The sequence below is a fragment of the Carassius carassius genome, chromosome 32 (genome assembly GCF_963082965.1).
Source record: "Carassius carassius chromosome 32, fCarCar2.1, whole genome shotgun sequence".
In the NCBI taxonomy this organism is placed as follows: domain Eukaryota; kingdom Metazoa; phylum Chordata; class Actinopteri; order Cypriniformes; family Cyprinidae; genus Carassius; species Carassius carassius.
Window position 1 is genome coordinate 15,349,357 of NC_081786.1, and position 18,086 is coordinate 15,367,442.

The 18,086-nt window shown below is 37.6% G+C and overlaps 1 pseudogene; it reads right to left on the reverse strand.

Annotated features, from left to right (window-relative positions):
* Positions 1-18,086, reverse strand: part of LOC132113384 (usherin-like) — a 219,745-nt pseudogene that overhangs the window by 81,727 nt on the left and 119,932 nt on the right.

Below are 18,086 nucleotides of genomic sequence, written 5' to 3' on the forward strand. Positions count from 1 at the left end.
ATGACCAAGGACACATTCATGAGGGCTTCCCACAAATCTCTGACACTCTTAATTGTCTGTTCCTTAATAACCAACTCTGGAATGACCTGGAAACCATGCGTATCAATGTTCTCATAGCATGAGGGTGTAACTGGAATAATGATGGATGCTCTGGGTGTGGCATTAATGGCAAGATATACAGTAGCTTCTCACTAACAATCACAGCAAAGACCTCATTTGCACCTCATTGGTGAAAAGGCGGCATAAGGTACTACATCCTGCTGACAAGAGGGTTGGACACTATTGAGGGACACCCAAACACTTTCATTTAAGGGATAGTTCACACAAAAATGAAAATTACCTCATGATTTACTCACCCTCATGCCATCCAAGGTGTATATGACTTTCTTCTTTCAGATAAATACAATCAGAGTCATATTAAAAAATTTTCCTAACTTTTCCAAGTTTTATAATGGCAGTGAATGTAGTTTGAGATGTTGAAGACCAAAAAAGTGCATCCATCCTTAATCAACAGTACTCTACACAGCTCTGGGGGGTTAATAAAGGCCCCCTGAAGTAAACTGATGCATTTGTGCAAGAAAAAATTCCATATTTAAAACTTTTTTAGCTAACTGTCATACGTGCATATACAAGAGAGTAGCATTCCAGCGGATGGCGTAGGACGTAGGCATAGTGTAGTGGTCACAAATTAGAAGTACAAAATGAGGATTGAAAAACAATGTCTTATATTTACAGTATATATAAACCAAGAGGAGATTTAGCATAGAATAGTAGCATATTATCACCGGAGCTTACATTACGTCATCCGCTGGAACGCCACTCTTTAGTGAACGCATGTACGACAGTTAGAGGAAGTTAGAGATGTTTTACATTTTTTTATTTTTTTGTGATGGACAATGATTAATCACGATTAATCATATCCAAAATAAAGGTTTTTGTGTACATAATATTTGTGTGTGTACTGAGTATATTTATTATGTATATATAAACACCCGCATGTATGTATTTAAGAAAAATATGTTATGTTTACATATCTTTTTTTTTCACAAACGCATTAGAAGGCAACACATGGAGTCATGGAGAGTACTTTTTATGATGGATGGATGCACTTTATTGGGCTTCAAAATGTTGACCCACCGCCATTATAAAGCTTGGAAGAACTAGTACTTTTTTTGTATAACTGTACTCATCTGAAGAAAGAAAATCATATACACCTAGAATGGCTTGAGGGTAAGTAAATTACATTTTTGGGTGAACTATACTTTTAAGTAACATGCAAACTGATTTTCCATGTACCTGCACTGACTCTGGTCCCAAAACCAGCACATGAGGCGGCTGCAGTCCTGCAGGTCTTGAAGGTCTAGTAGTCACTCACTCACTAGCCACTCACTGCTATTGGATCCACCCAGGATTGTGTGCGCCACAATGCAGTTCTTATAAGTGGTCCAGGGGCTGAGTGTAGCAGAGCTGTCTAGATAAGTGAGAGTCTGGTTGGGCTGCAAAGTGGCCACAGTGGAAATCTGTTGTGTGCCAATGACGCTCCTCTCAATGATCTAGCTGTCCAGTTCACCGTTGGCATGACGTGGTGGGGCCCAGGACAAGAGCACTGAGGTGGGGGTGTCGGAATAAAGCAGTGGGGCTGGGATGTCCTCTGGTGGGGCTGGAGGGGTATGTATGGTGTGGGACTTGGAGAAAAGAGTGCAGCCGGCTGCTGTGCAAGCCTCCACCTGTATGGTGTACTGCTGATAGGATGTACGCTGAGAAAGAGTGTGGCTGGTGCTGTTTCCTGGCACACTGGCACTTAACTGGTGGTTTTGGCAGATGTAATAATGGGTGATGATGCCGTAGGGCTGGGATGTAGGAGACCAGGAGACAGAAGCACTTCTGGGTTGGATGTCAGAGAGGACAGGTGGGTCAACAGATTCAGGCCATGAAGAAAGAAGAAAATTTATATGAAATAATTAACATAATTAATATACAATAATTAAAATAAATAAATGAAACAATCATTCTTTTTTGCTAATATATTTGTTGCCACTAGTGATGCATAAAACATACACATACACGTTTTTTATACTGACCAAACAATATTTTTTATCACCTAACCCAACCCTAACCCTAAGCCTTGTTTACGCATTGTTACACTTTCAGATAAACATTATTTACTATTTAAAAAGAATAAAAAATATATATATTTTTTCACAGTGTCAAACATTTTAGGTTTAACTATCCTTGTATTGACATTTGGTGTACACCTACAATGTAGCATAAGTACACACACACACACACACACACACACACACACACACACACACACACACACACACACACTTGAAGGATGTAGTTTAGTAAATAAGATCAAAATCATTATACATTTTCTTATTATATTTTAAAGTAATAGAATATTTATTTATGGATAAAACTAAACTAAAATTCTAAAAATAAAAATTAAATTGGTATAAAATAATAATAATAATTATGAATAACAATTATATAAAAAAATTAAACATTGAAATTGATTATGGATTTATTATTGTATAGATTATTATAATCATTATTATTAGTTTTAATTAAAAAAATATTCTAACAATAATACATTTCACTATGGATTATATTTAAGAATTTATCTTTGATATAAATAAAATAAAATAAAATATAATAATATTGAATGCATTAAATTTACCAATAAACTTTTAAGATATATAATATATATCTCCATTCACTCATCTATCCATTCATATATCATGCATGAATCTTATTGTATCAATTAATTTTGTTTTTAAATGATCTGAAGCAAAGGACTGATGAGTCTGGTCGATCTCCATGATCTAGAAAGATGCAGCTCTGCTCTGACAGCACAGCATTGAGACTGACAGCACAAGGACACAGTCTGATTGAAGCAGCCTGATTCTCTGGATTAAAATGTAGAGCAGGCGGTGTGCAAATCAGCTCATTTGCCAAAGAGGACGGAGTCAGCCACTGCATATCCCAAGCAAATATGAAATTATATTTATGGATTTATTCGTTGGGGTGATGCGGCTAAGGGATATCAGCGATGTTTGAGGCGAACCTTTGAAGGGTCTGTAGTGAATTGGAGGAAATCACTTAAGTTTCCTGCCCAGTCATTTTCTCTGAGTGGTTACAACAACAGCCACCATGGAAGCACTAACATCAAGAAATCCTTCATGGATCTTCAAACTCGGACAGCTTGGGTCATTTTCATAATTACACATCCACACATGCATATACCAAAAAAAAAAAAAAAAAAACAAACATGCCAGCATCTCCTTGCATTCCCTCCCTCTCTCATGTCTGATGGCTTGTGCCAGTATTTCCTTGGTTATGACTGGTATGAAACAGAACAATTATATCTACACCTTTGTAACTTACTTTCTTCTGATGGACACAAAATGTATTTTGGAATGCTGGGGTATAAACAACATTAGATCCCATTGATTTTGTATTAAAAAGGAAAATTAAATAAAAACATAATCTTTTGTGCCGATGCATACTTGGCAACATAACAATGGCAAATGCAGCTTTGTTAACACAGCCGAGGCCAAAAACCTAAGATTACCTGAACACCTTCTTTTGCTGTTTTGCAAGCACTGGCATTTCCTTCAGGAAATGCAAATCAAGAAAATAGTATTTTGATGATTTGTCTTTATTTGCTATGTGGAGCACTGCTATTGGGATTCAGAATAATGCTGATCCAAAATGTCACATTGGTTTATTGCACTTTTTGTGCTCATTCTGTGAGGCGATATATGGATGCAGATTTACATTACAGTAATTTCCTCTACCATTTTTCTGACAGAACTGTTTTGGAAACTCCAGGAAAAAAAAATAAATAAATAAAAAACCTGAAGAATGATAAGTAAAAGAGCTTGAACATTTGGTTAAATGAAAGCAGTTAGAGGAATATATGAGATGTGGTAATTGAAGTGAAGTTGTTTTGTTGCGTTTTAAGCGTCTCCTGTCTGCTCTGTAGCCTGGGCTGTCTGATTGATATTTGGGCCATATGAAAGCTCATTTGAAAGTAATGTTTTCCTCCTCCATTTACATCCCACGGTAGCACGGTAATGGCGTACCGGCAAGGGCGTGTGGATCAAGGTGACTGGCTTTCTCTCTGCCGTGCTGGGCTGCTGATGTCTCCCCACAGATGGCCCACTTTCCACCTCCCATCACCATCACCTCCCAACTGACTCACTATGTATAGAGGAGACATAACTGGCTACATGTCCGCTTTCTCTCCCCAAAGCTCAGCGGCCACAACAACAAGCAGCAAGATAATGACTTAAAAAAAATAATAATAATGAAAAAAGGGACATGAGAGAGAGGAAGCACACAGATGGAGCAAACTCCCTATACAGTGACACCACTGAATGTTATTTTAGTGCAAAACCCTGCATCTTATTCCCTAAGCACCCACAATTCACTTAACCAGGTGCTAAACAGCTCTGCAATGTAAATTAGACTCATTTGTGTACACTTCCATATAAAAGTTTGGGTTCAGGATGTGTTTTTTTTTTTTTTTTTTTTTTTTACAAGAAATTATTACTTTTATTGAGCAAGAACACATTAAATTGATCAAAAGTGACAGCAAAGACATTTATAATGTTATAAAAGACTTCCATTTCGAATACATGCTGTTCTTTTGAATTTTCTAATCATCAAAGAGTGCCGGAAGAAATATATCCTGGTTTCCACAACAATTTTAAGCAGAAAAGGTGTTCTTAACATTAATAATAATAAAAATAATAATGATTGTTGAGCACCAATTTAAAATATTAGGAGGATTCATGAGACACTGAAGACTAGAATAAATCGCCACATAATATTCAGCTTTGCCATCACAAGAATACATTTCATTTTAAAATAGATTAAAATAGAAAACAGTCATTGTAAACTGTAATAATATTTCACAATATTGCCGTTTTACCGTATTTTTAAACGAATAAATGCAGTCTTGGTGAGCATAAGAAGCTTCTTTAAAAACATAAAAAAAACTGCAAAATCGATACCAAGTTTTGAATGGTAGTGAATATTTTCTATTCATCATGGAAAGCAGATATTGACCAAATGAAGAAATGGAGAACAGTATAATATACATCCAGATGTGCAAACTTTTCTGAGCTGATTCAGTTTAGAATGAAGGATGGATAAAGTATGCCAAATTGTGAAGAATGCCACATCTTCCCTTATAAAACATTCAGAACTTACACACCTGCACCTTGAAAACTGTGCTCAGCACAGATTTTGTTCCATTAAATGATCTGCATAATTCAGACACTAAAACAACACATTCAGTAGGTGCAAATAAACAGTTCTATGTTTTATAAACCCAAGTGTGTTTATTATGCAGTCCAACTAAACGCATTGCATTATCTAAATAAAAATAGCTTTTTTAAATAGATCAGCTTTATCATAGTAACATTGATTAAGAAATGACATCAAGAAATAAAGAGCTTTAATTCTCATTAGTCATCCCTAACCCTAACTCAAGCTTCATCCATTTTCACTTCACACAGCTGGGCGCTGCTTATGATTCCGGCCCAGATTTTTCCATTCATCTACTATCTGTTATTTTTGGGGGTAATTTTTTACTGTGTCTGTGAAGGGGCCCTGCCGATTTCGCTCCCTCTCCCTCCTGATAAATAAACAATGCACAGATCTGACCTTTGGGTTAACAGGTTTTTATGCTTGCTCCACTCAGCACTCTAACTGATTCAATTACCACAAAGGTTCAGGAGCGTCCATGAATACTGAAAAAGCTCACCGCTGCCGCCACGGCAAAACGCCTGCATAGGTACTTGCCGGCAAATCCAATGTGGCTCTCAGGAGAAATTCCTTAATTGTAAATAATTTTACCACATGAGACAATCAAGTCACCTTGAAAGCGAACTACCCCTCCTTACTTCATCCCCAGCCAGCCTTCCTTCCTCGGTTCAGCCGCCCGCTCTTTCGGTCTGCAGAGGCAAAGTGTTATTTAAGCTTTACTGGTCTGCGTTAAATTCCGCAATTTGAAGGGCTGTTAAGTTTTTCAATTGAAATTTCATTTAAGATGCAGGTGCTTTTGATTTTATTGATGCTTTACTGCTCTCAGGGTACAAGCAAGAACACAGTGCAATAACAGCAGTCGGCCTCAATCAGGCATCGGCAACAGCTGTAATCTCAGGACATTTGGAATACTTAGAGAGGCCTTTCCTGGTCCACTATAAATCGCTACAGCAAAAGGGAAAACAAGAGCGGGGGCCGCCAAGCCTTAAATCACATTTATAAGGATTTGGTTAGCATAATAATAACACAATCAAGTGACAAGGAAAGGAGGGGGTACCGGGGAACGTGAAGGAAAGAGAGGATTATTTTTAGCATTGTAGAGGTCCTTGTGACAATATGATAGCTTTGAAGGTTAGCGTGGCTGATGTCAACTACGACGGATGTCGGTATGCTGCTTTCATGAAGCTGTTTAGCAGAAAAGAAAAAAAATTCACAAGTATTCTTTATGAAAGTTTCTTTTGGTTTTGAACTAATATTTGATGAAGTGTACACTACTGTACAGTAACTTATTTCAAGGTGAACTGCACAGCTCACAATCAAAAATTAAAATTTGTTTAAAATACTCACCCTCAGGCCATCCAAAATGTAGAGGAGTTTGTTTCCTTGTGAATGGATGCCGTCAGATTGTCCAAACAGGTTACAATAGCATTGCAATTTTTCAGACAACATATGTGGAGGAATAGAGCTGCGTGTTTTTAATAAACAAATCCAAATAAACAAAATCCATAATCCATAAAAACGCTTCTTCCAGTAAAAAAGTCTGCCTAAAGATGTCCTCTCCCATCAAAATATACAACATATTTGTATAGAATGGTTTTTCAATTTTTGTTATGTTTTTATCTACTCTCATTCTGGTGTCACCCATTCGGTGTTGAGGATCCATTGGTGAGCAAGCGATGTAATCTGTTCTATTCTGATGAAGAAACAAACACATCTATAATTTGGCCTGAGTGAGAGTAAATTTTAAGCAAATTTAAATTTAATCCCAAAATGTAATAATGTTGGTCCTACTTAAAGGGTTAATTCACCCAAAAATGAAAATGTGTCCGTCTTCTACTCACCCTCAAAGCATCTGAGGTGTATGTGACTTTCCCTTTCAGAATAATACAATCAAAATTATATAAAAAATTGTCCTTGCTCTTCCAAGCTTTTCGATAGGGTTAAGCGGGTGTATGTTTTTAACAGTTCAGAAGACGTGAAACAAAGTGCACGCATCTGTAATAAAACATCCCTCACACGGCTCCGAGGGGTGAGGGGTAAAGGCCCCCTGCAGTGAATGCATGCGTTTTTGTAAAATGAATATCCAGATTTCAAATGTAATAAACACTTTTTTCTCACTTCTGCTGACTGTTGGGAATCGGAAGACGTGCAGGCGGATGTTGTAGTTCGTCAGCACTGCGTGGTTAGTGACGAGTGCGGAGAGAACAAAACAAAATGCTGGTCATGAATTAGAAGCCCAACCGAGGATTTGTAAAGAAAAACGTTGACTGATTTCTAAATAAGCCAAGAGGAGACTGGTTTTCCTTTGCTAAAGTAAGGACACTTTGTTTCCTTTGCTCCTACATTTCCTAGAGGCACGTACGCATGAGATGCATACGTATTCCATCTTCCGGCTCCACGTCTTCCAGTTTCCAACAGTCAGCAGAACTGAGAGATGGCTTCGTGGGCATCTGGGTTCCAGGACAGAGACTTGGGCTTACCTCGCAGCCTAGAGGTAAAGGGTGCTGTGTGTCGACTGAACTGGTGAATGAATCTTCTATAGAAGTTGGCAGATCCTAGGAATCGCTGAAGTTCCTTTACTGAATGTGGAAGCAGCCACTGTTGGATGGCAGTTACTTTCCCCTGGTCCAGCTGGATACCTTCTGGGCTGATGTTGTCCCCGAGAAACTGGACCGTGGTAACTCGCATTTCTCCAATTTCAGATAGAGGGGTATTTTTTGAGCCACTGAAGGACCTGCGTTATGTGGTGGCGATGTTCGGCCAGGTTCCACGAGTAGATTAATTTGTCATCTATGTAGACAATGAAGAATTGATGGAGGAACTCCCAGAACACCTCGTTCATGAAGCATTGGAATATGGAAGGTGAGTTTGAATGGCAATAGGGCATGATCAGATATTCGTAGTGACCTGAGGGTGTGATGAATGGCGTCTTCCTCTCATCGCCTGCCTGGATCAGAACGAGGTTATATGCACTCAACAGGTCCAGCTTGGAAAATATGCGGGCTCTACAGAGTTTCTCGAGGGTGGCTGGGACCAGGTGGATATGGCAGCTTCACTGTTTGAGAGTTCAGGGCACGGTAGTCAAATGAATCCTTGATGAAGGGCCTCCCTGAAGTAATCCTCCATTGCATTGCACTCCGGGATGGACGAAGTGTAAACTCTAGCCTTGGGGAGTTTGGCCCCAGGCAGCAGGTCGATGGCACAGTCCCATAGCCGATGCGGTGGAAAGCAGGTGGCTGCCTGCTTGTTAAATACATCCTGGAATGCCTAGATGGGATCGTACATTTCACTTGAGTTTCTAGGCTTTTGATAAGGGTGGAACATCTATGATTTGTGTGGATTTCTGAGGCGATTTTATAATTGATGACAGACAGTTCATGAAACAGGTCTCAATGCAGTGAGTGATCTCACAGGGATCCCAGGGATCTGGAGAATGTTGTTTAAGCCAGGGGCATTCCAGGATGATGTCCACCGTGGGTGAGATGGTTTCACCGTGCAGACATCTGACTCTCAATGGAAGAGGGGGAGCTCGATAATTCAACCTTCCAAGCCCCAGCAGCTTTCCCTGAAGTGTCTCAACTTGGAGCTCCCGGGACTGCCGCTTGCTGGGTAAATTGAGTCGGTTAAGCAGGCCTTGAGAGATAAAGCTCATATTAAGTTAATACGCTTAACCACTTAACAGGGACATGAGAAATGTTACCTTAGATTGCTTGGTGGTTAATTTCTGAGGCTGCATCTCAATGTAGAGAGAGCCTGGAGCAGAAAGCCACGACACCCAACTGTGTCACCAGCATAGGAAGCAGGGATGACCATGGGACATCCAGAGGCAGGTGCTGGGGCTGGTGCCGGCATGAGTGAAGCTCGAAGCGCCCTGATCAATTCTTCTAACATGTCTGCAGCAGGGAGAGTCCGGTGATCCATGACATCCGAACAGTCTGGGTCCGGTCTTCTGTAACGTACTGAGGCTACAAGACACAGAAGGTATATATAATCCAAGTCTTTATTGGTAAGAACACACCGGTTAGTATATGGAAGTCTGGCATGGTTCAACAAAACAGGACACTGAGTCAGTGAACTGAGCGTGCTTATGTAGGAAAGCTTGATTGGCTGCAGCAGTTGCGTTGAATCAGAAGTCAGGTGATTGTAATCTTGTGAATCTTGGTGCTGATGACTGAGTTGATTGTGGTGACTGCAGTGACTGTGACTCTCTGACAAGTTCTGTAGCCCCGACCCTGCATTAACGGCATTAAATATTTTTAACACGTTAAAATGAAATAATTAATCATCTGCATTAACATGCTAATTTTGAAAGCAATAATATATATATATATATATATATATATATATATATATAATATATATAAATATATACATATACACACACAAACACACACACACACAAACACACACACAAACACACACACACACAAACACACACACACACACACACACACACACACACACACACACACATATATATATATATATATATGCTTTGCCAAAAAATGTAAAGTTAACCTGTACAGGTCTTTTATACAACAGATTCAACAGGAAAAATCGTGGGGCCCAAAATATGCCCCTCTAAATTATTTTATGTACATGTCACTTCAGCACAGAGACTCATGTGCCTTACCACAGACAGAGAAGACAGAGGAAAGTGCTCTTCTACGTGGCAGAGTTTATGTTCACTGAACCTCCTGTCAAGTCTAAGGGGTAAAAATTCATGGATGGAATTACATTAAAAAGATGGTTATAAAATCTTAATGGAATGATAAAAAGGTAAGGAATGAAGGCCTTTTGAATACTTAAAATGCTCATACATCTTCACTAAAGGGATTTCTAGTATTGTTCTGACATACTGCAGCACAAAAGGAGCCAAACAGACAAATCAGACAAGTGTTTCCACCACAGCAATTTCAAACTTTCCAAATACCTCTAGTTTAGAATTGCTGTCACAAAATATGTCAAAGACAAGTGTGAAATTAAATAAATAGAAAAATAACCAAAAAATAAAAATAAAAAAATATAAAATTAAGATGGTAATTTGAATATATACATGTATTCATGATACACTGTTTGTGACTGCTTACATAGAAGTGAGCATCTTATATAGGGCAGCTCATACACACAACCTATAGTGTGTGCTGCTGTGAACATTTCACACAGAGGTGGAGAACTCTCTCTAGAGGGGATTTCTAAATTAGAGATGAAGACGTGGGGGCAGACTGGGACCCTATCAAATAAGAAAAAGAGCTAAAGAAAATATGACATACGCTTTTCTCCTCCTATTTCACCTTGCCCATCCTTTCCTCTTCCTTTATCATGTGGCTGGCCACATTATTTTGAAGAATCTCCTCAATTCTTTCCTATTGTTAATTTAGTGAGGCTTTGCCAGGTACTATTTCACGTTGATGGGGCGGCTGATGATATGTGTGAGAGTGTTTATTAGCAGTGCCAGGAGCCACTAAAACTCACGCTTTCCCCATAATCCTGCCGCAGAGATCCGAATATGCCGAACTAAGGCTCTTCACAGCCCATTTCAGAAAAGAAATAAAGGGCTTTTCTCTTTAACAATAACAATCATTTCTCTCCTTCTTGGTAATGCCCACCTGTTCTCAAAGTCATCACCCCTGCCACAAAGAAAGAGAGGTGTAAATAGAGCTGGAGTCAAGGGCTCATTTCTGTTGCCAGATACATGCAGATGGAAAGAAAGGAGGAGGACGGTTTTGATTTATATGGCATGCTGATTGGGATTTGACATGTTCCATGTTTGGGATTAGAGTTACTTTTAGAAAAGCTGTTAATATGGTGCATACTGGGTCATGGCAGTTTTGGCATTTGTAGAGTATGGGCCATTCTACATAACTGATCCAAAGTCAGAGTTGAAGACAGAGTTAAAATACAGTTTCTCATAGTGTATTTTCAGAGTTTTTGAATATTTGTCCTCTCTCCTAATTTGTAACTACCGAAACACTAATAAGTAAAACAATTTAATTGTAAGGGTTATATTGACCTATTAAGATTTTGCTTACATTTAGATTGTAAATATATTTTTTTGCTATTTTACAAAAAAAAAAAATTCTGAGTGTAAATCCATGACAATTAAATTTTTTGCAATATTTCAAGTGTTTATTATTAATGAGATTTGTTGTATTTTGAATTCAATTATTCTTTGTAAAAGGCAAGCTGACCACACTGACTTCCAAGTTAAGGCTTCTTTAGTTTCAGTGTACATTGAACAAAAAAAATTAAAATATAGCATCTTTTTGATGAAACCTCCAATTTTTGGGAAGTTACAGCACATTTTTGGTAGTGCTTTGGTAGCAACTACATCACATTAATTACATTACATCACATCACTTTTTAATCACATACCAAAAAATAAATAAATAAATAAATAAACAATAAAACCCATACCTGGGATATGGGTCAAACTCCATCAAATGTTTTGGTAGTGACAATTTTAGGTCATTTTGAACATAGCTCAACGATGCTAATCAGCACATGGTTAGCTAGTAGTTCTGAACAGTGGTATACATAAAAACTAAATGTTATGGAAAAAATGTGCTTAGTTGCAGAAAAAAGGTGTTCGGAAGTGATGTTCCTTAAGTTACGCAGAGATTTTTGAACACATTTACCGCAAAATGAGATCCATTTACTGTTACGATCTCTTTCTGGATTGCAACAAAATAAAGGGAGTAACCACAAAACACAGCTAATTAAGTGCATTTATCTGTCTGTATAAAACAGAACATACTGTAGAATATCAATATAAATGGTAGTCAGTGTGTCAGCAGATACATGTAAGTGTTTAACAAGTATGAAAGACAGTAATCCACCCAAACACAGTCCATGGATCCTCCAAGAACCACAACCATCTCCAAAGGAGATGGATCAATGGCGGTGGTGATCTCCCATATCCCTCACATCTCATCAGTCCTCCGGTAGCCTCATGAGTAACTTAAGGTACGGAGCAAACAAAGACATCTCAAGCTTCGCACAAGTCCAATCCACACACACACCACACTCCATCTCTGTCCCAGTCTTTTATAGAGCGCTCCATGATTACCTTCAGGTGTGCAACCACTCCCCTCCCCTCAGCCAAATCACCTGTAACTCAGAAATAACCGGTTACTGCTGGAACCGTCACACTACTCACACCTTGAAGCTATGATAGAGGACCACACAGGAATACAATATTTCCTGATCATAAATTTATGGGTTTATATGTCTCAGCCAATAGACTAAAACACACACCGTTTTGGTAGTGGTAGTTTTATTTTTCATAAAGTTTCACATAAATTACAAATAAATTATGATTTTATATAAATTAAGCTTACTAATATTTTAAACATTATTTTGGGTTTCAATAGATAATAGAACTATTTTAATAAACATTTAATATTTGAACACAAAAATGCTTTTTAAATGTTTTTTTTTTTTTTTTTTTGTGGGACAACAGTTTGCACCAATTCTGTATGAATGGCCAATGTACATGAAATTATATTTATTAAATACCAGTAAATAAATATCTGAAAATATTTAATCAACAGTAAATATTGATATACTTTAGGGAATTGACGACAGACTTACACTGAATTTCAATCACTTAAATGCCCAAAAGTATTCAAATATACAGTGGTGTGAAATAGTGTTGGCCCCCTTCTTATTTCTTTTATTTTTTTGCATGTTTGTCACACTTCAATGTTTCAGATCATCAAACAAATTTAAATATTAGTCAAAGATAACACAAGTGTAAACAACATGCAGTTTTTTAATGAAGGTTTTAATTATTAAGGGAAAACAAAATCCAAAACTACATGGCCCTGTTTGAAGAAGTGTTTGCCCCCCTGTTAAAACTGTGGTTTATCACACCTGAGTTCAGTTTCTCGAGCCACACCCAGGCCTGATTACTGCCACACCTGTTTGCAAACAAGAAATATCTTAAATAGGACCTGCCTGATAAAGTGAAGTAGACCAAAAGTCCTCAGAAGCTAGACATCATGATGAGAAAAAACAAAAACAAAAAAACAATGAAAGTGTTTAATAATGAAACTAATGCAGATGTTCTAAAAGGCATGGCAATTTCTGACATCCTCTTAGAGAGGACTACAACCTATGAAAGATATGCTAAGCATCCATAAAGAATACTAAATACAAGCTGCAAGATAAAAAAATACAGATGAGGTGCAACACAAAAAGGTCAAAACAGAATCAAAGACAAGAAAATACAAAAAGTCTAAATTAGACTGTGAATGTTACTCTGCTCACGTAGTTCTTTTCTCAGACAGAGGGAATACTCTTCCCAAAAGCAGAAGTTGTGAAATACTGCAGGGCATTGTGGGGAGGGGGATGTCTTTAAGCATGATAATGAAGAGGTGATGGTCCATAATACGGTGCAATCTGAGTGTATGCAAATACTGGCTCAGTAATTATAATGTATGTGCTAATAGGATGAAGTATAATTAATTTATAACTAAGCAGAGAGTGTCTGTTATGATCCTTAATATGATTCTATTACAGTAATCAGTCCAAAATGACACCAGCAAGGTCATGTGGAAGAGGCGTACCTTTAACTACTGCCCACTGGCCTTCTCTATATCTCTTTCTTGTTCTCAACACCTGCTCTTCTCTGTGGGACAAGCCTCACAGAGGAACCGCCTGACATGTGGTTAAACACAACACACTCTTTGTGTGCTTAATGACTTTCTGTTGTGTTTGTAGACATTGTGTGAATGTGTGTCTGTCAATTGTGGAACTCACCGTCTTGTGCGGTAAAAAAAAGAGACCCATGGGCTGCTGGTTTCTCCATGGCTGTTAGACACCAGCAGTCTGAAGTGACACTCAGTAAAGGGTTCAAGGTCCTTAACCATGTGACTAAATACAGTCGTCTCATCGTCCATTAACTCAAAGATAATGTACATGTGCATTACACACAACAAATTACAGTACACATTATATGGTACAGTAGATGTGTTTTTTAATAACAACTATTATGGAGCAAAAAACAAACAAAAAACAAAAACAACAACAATGTCCTAATCGTAAGAAATAAATGTGCTTCACGATGCCATAGAATAAATTTTTTTGTCTAAATGGTTTCAATAAAGAACCTTTGACATCCGAAGAACCTTTCTGTTTCACAAAAGGTTCTTTGTGGTGAAAGAAGATTCTTCAGATTATAAAAAGGTAAGAAAGAGATGAATAGTTCTTTGTGGTAACAAAAATGGTGCTTCTATGGCATCGCTGTGAAGAACTTTTTAAGCACCTTTATTTTTAAAAGTGATGTTGCAATTGTGTGATTAACACTGTCACTCAATTTTTTTTCTTTTTTTTTAAGAAGTCTCTTATGCCAAGGTAACATTTATTTGATCAAAAATAGAGCAAAAAAAAAAAAATATATATTTTGAAATATTAATACAATATTTTATTTATTTTTAAATGTAATTTATTCCTGTGGTGGCAAAAGCTAAAATTTCAGCAGCCATTACAGTCTTCAGTGTCAAATGATCCAAAATTGCAAATCATTCTAATATGCTGATTTGTTCTCAAGAGCCATTTCTTATTATTATAAGTGCTGCAAACTGTTGTGCAGCTTAATATATTATAAAATATTTTTTTTTTATATTTTTTTGGAAACCGTGATAACATTGTTTCAGGATTTGGTTAATACAAACATAATAATAAATAACAACAGAATTCATTTCAAATAGAAATTGTGTAACATTTAAATTTAAAGTGACCCTCCTAGGACAATTTAGTTTAGGGACCAGTTTTCACTATTAGCTAGTTGCTTCTTAGGATAAAGACTGCATTTACATTAGCAATTTTGTCAACTATCATTAGTAGACAAGCTGATAGATTCTGACCTAATATGGCTTTAAAATTATTAAAATATATTTTCCGTTAAGTGCTTAACAAATCAAATCAAAAGTGAGTTTAGGATTGAATGCAGTCATCAACTTCTATGGTTAGAATATGACATTATTCTGGTGAAAATGCAAGTGGATATTTTTATTGAACTGAAATGAAAAATAGATATAATCACGCTGCATTAAATGTCTTACAAATCCTGCTGATTGGAACAAATCTTTGCTGGTTTTTAAGCAGCATTAACTTCCACAGAGCCCCACAATCAAATTTACCATGGAGTATAATAAATAAATCACATGAACAATGAAATACATTTTAAAAGAATCCCAGGAAATGAGGGTTATATATAATACATGCGCCTAGTCATTTATTTATTACAACAGAATGAGAATTCCCCTATTTCTGATTAAATTGCAATTTGTTGTCAGGGAGCATGTAATGCATACATATTAGATAAAACATTTGTTTCTTTTTTTTTTCATTTTAAAGAAGCAGTTTTTTCATAAGGACTGGTCGAGGCCTAGTATTTGATATTCCTGTACATCTGCTCTACAATAGCCTAACCACTTCTTTCGTCTCCTTAGACCAAATACTCATAGATGTTTCCAAAGTCACTGCCTTTGATCATTTTGTATTTTCAGTACAAAAGAACTATTGCACACTGATGATTGCATGTTTGCAACTAGCAGTGACTTACATGTAGAGTGGAAAAGTGCATGTGTACATTGTAAAAGTTCATCATGGCTTACTGGTGAACTTGTGGGGAAGCTGAAGTCCTCATCTGAAGCCAGTAGCGCAGAGGTTTGGGAGCATTGTGACATGCTGGAGCAGCCCAGGCCACCTGCAGCGAGGTGGGAGTGGCAGCTACCAGCCTGGGGGGCAGGAGGTCATCTGGAGCTGTATGTGGAGAGGATGCAGAGGTGAAGTGGAGCAGAGAAAACACCTGCATGGTGCAGCAAATGCTAAGGAATATGGGTAAAAACACTGCTGGGGTTGGGAGCGTTTTAGGGCTGAGAGACTTTGAAAAAGCCCAGGTTACTGTTCAATATATACTACATCACATGCAGGACAATAAGCACTCACAATGGCACAACCTACTATATTCCCTGAGAGGTATATGTATATATATACACACACACACACACACACACACACACACACACACACACACACACACACACACACACACACACACACACACACACACACACACACACACTCTCTCTCTCATTGGATAATTTATTAGGTACACCTTGCTAGTACCGGGTTGGACCCCCTTTTTATTTTTATTTATTTTTTATTTATCCTTTATTTAACCAGGAGAAGCTCATTGAGATTAAAAATCTCTTTTGCAAGGGAGACCTGGCCAAGATAGGCAGCTGAATTACATCACATCATTACATACGTACAAAGACACACAAAAAAACCATGAAAATAAAGACAAATTAATTAATAGAAACAGTTTGAAAGCCAATTATGCACTTACAGTGAAATCTCAATTAAAAACATTGACATGTGAGGGAGTCCAACTCAAAGGATCTCATTCTTAACTTAAAAACACTCAAAGGAATCAATTTACTAAGTTTTAAGTTGTTCTGCAGCAAATTCCATGTAAAGGGAGCAGAATAAACAAAGGCCTTTTTACCCAGCTCAGTACTGACATGTGGGACAGAAAGCAAGACAACAGCCTGAGAACGGAGAGAGTAATGAACAGCACTTTTTTCATAAGAAGTGAACATAAATAGGATGGAAGCACACCAAGAATAGCCTTATATATAAATGTGTACCAATGACAAAGCCTCCGTGTGGCCAGAGCAGACCACCCTACACGAGAGTACAGCTCACAGTGGTTGCTGCGAGCTTTACAATTAGTGATAAATCTCAGCGATGCATGATAGGCTGCGTCAATCATTTGAAGGCATTGGGCAGATGAATGCATATATAATATATCACCATAGTCCAGCACAGATAAAAAAGTGGATGCCACTAACCGTTTTTTATGGCTTAAATGATAGGCAATCATCAATAACAATACCAAGATACTTATAAGTTGTAACAGTCTGTATTTCACGTCCGTCAAGAGTAATCACTGAGGGAACATTCAGTGTTCTATTCCGAGGGCCCGTAAAGAGCATACATTTGGTTTTTTCTGCATTGAGCACAAGTTTCAGCTGTAGCAATGTGTTTTGGACCACAGTGAAGGCATTCTGTAAATGTGCAATGGCTTGTTTAAGAGAGGGTGCACAACAGTAAATAACTGTGTCATCTGCATAAAAATGAAAGTTTGCATCAGACACATGCTGACTAAGGTTATTTATATAAATAGTAAATAAAAGAGGGCCTAACACAGAGCCTTGTGGAACCCCTTTAAGGATTGGTAAGATACCAGATTGAACACCATTATACTTAATGCACTTGGTTCTGTCACTAAGATAGTTTGAGAACCAAGAGACAGTATTCTCTGAAAACCCGAATTAAGAAGCCTAATCTTTAAAACATCATGATCAACCGTGTCAAAAGCTTTTGACAAATCAATAAAAAGTGATGCACAGTGTTGCTTCTTGTCACGAGCAACAGAGATGTCATTTATCACCTTCATTGCAGCTGTGATAGTACTATGTTTTTTTCTAAAACCTGACTGAACTGGGGATAAAATGTCCTGTACATGCAAGAAATCTTTCATCTGATCACTCACCAGGGATTTAAGCGTTTTGGCTAAAACAGACAAATTAGAAATTGGCCTGTAATTATTTAAATTTGACGGGTCACCCCCTTTCAATAATGGACAAACAAATGCAGATTTCCATATTTTGGGAATAGTATTGCTCTTTAAAGTAAGATTAAAAAGATACGTTAGAGGCTGTGCAACACAATCAGCAGCTATTTTTAAGAAGTAGGGCTCTATAAGATCAGGTCCTGGAGGTTTTTCAGGA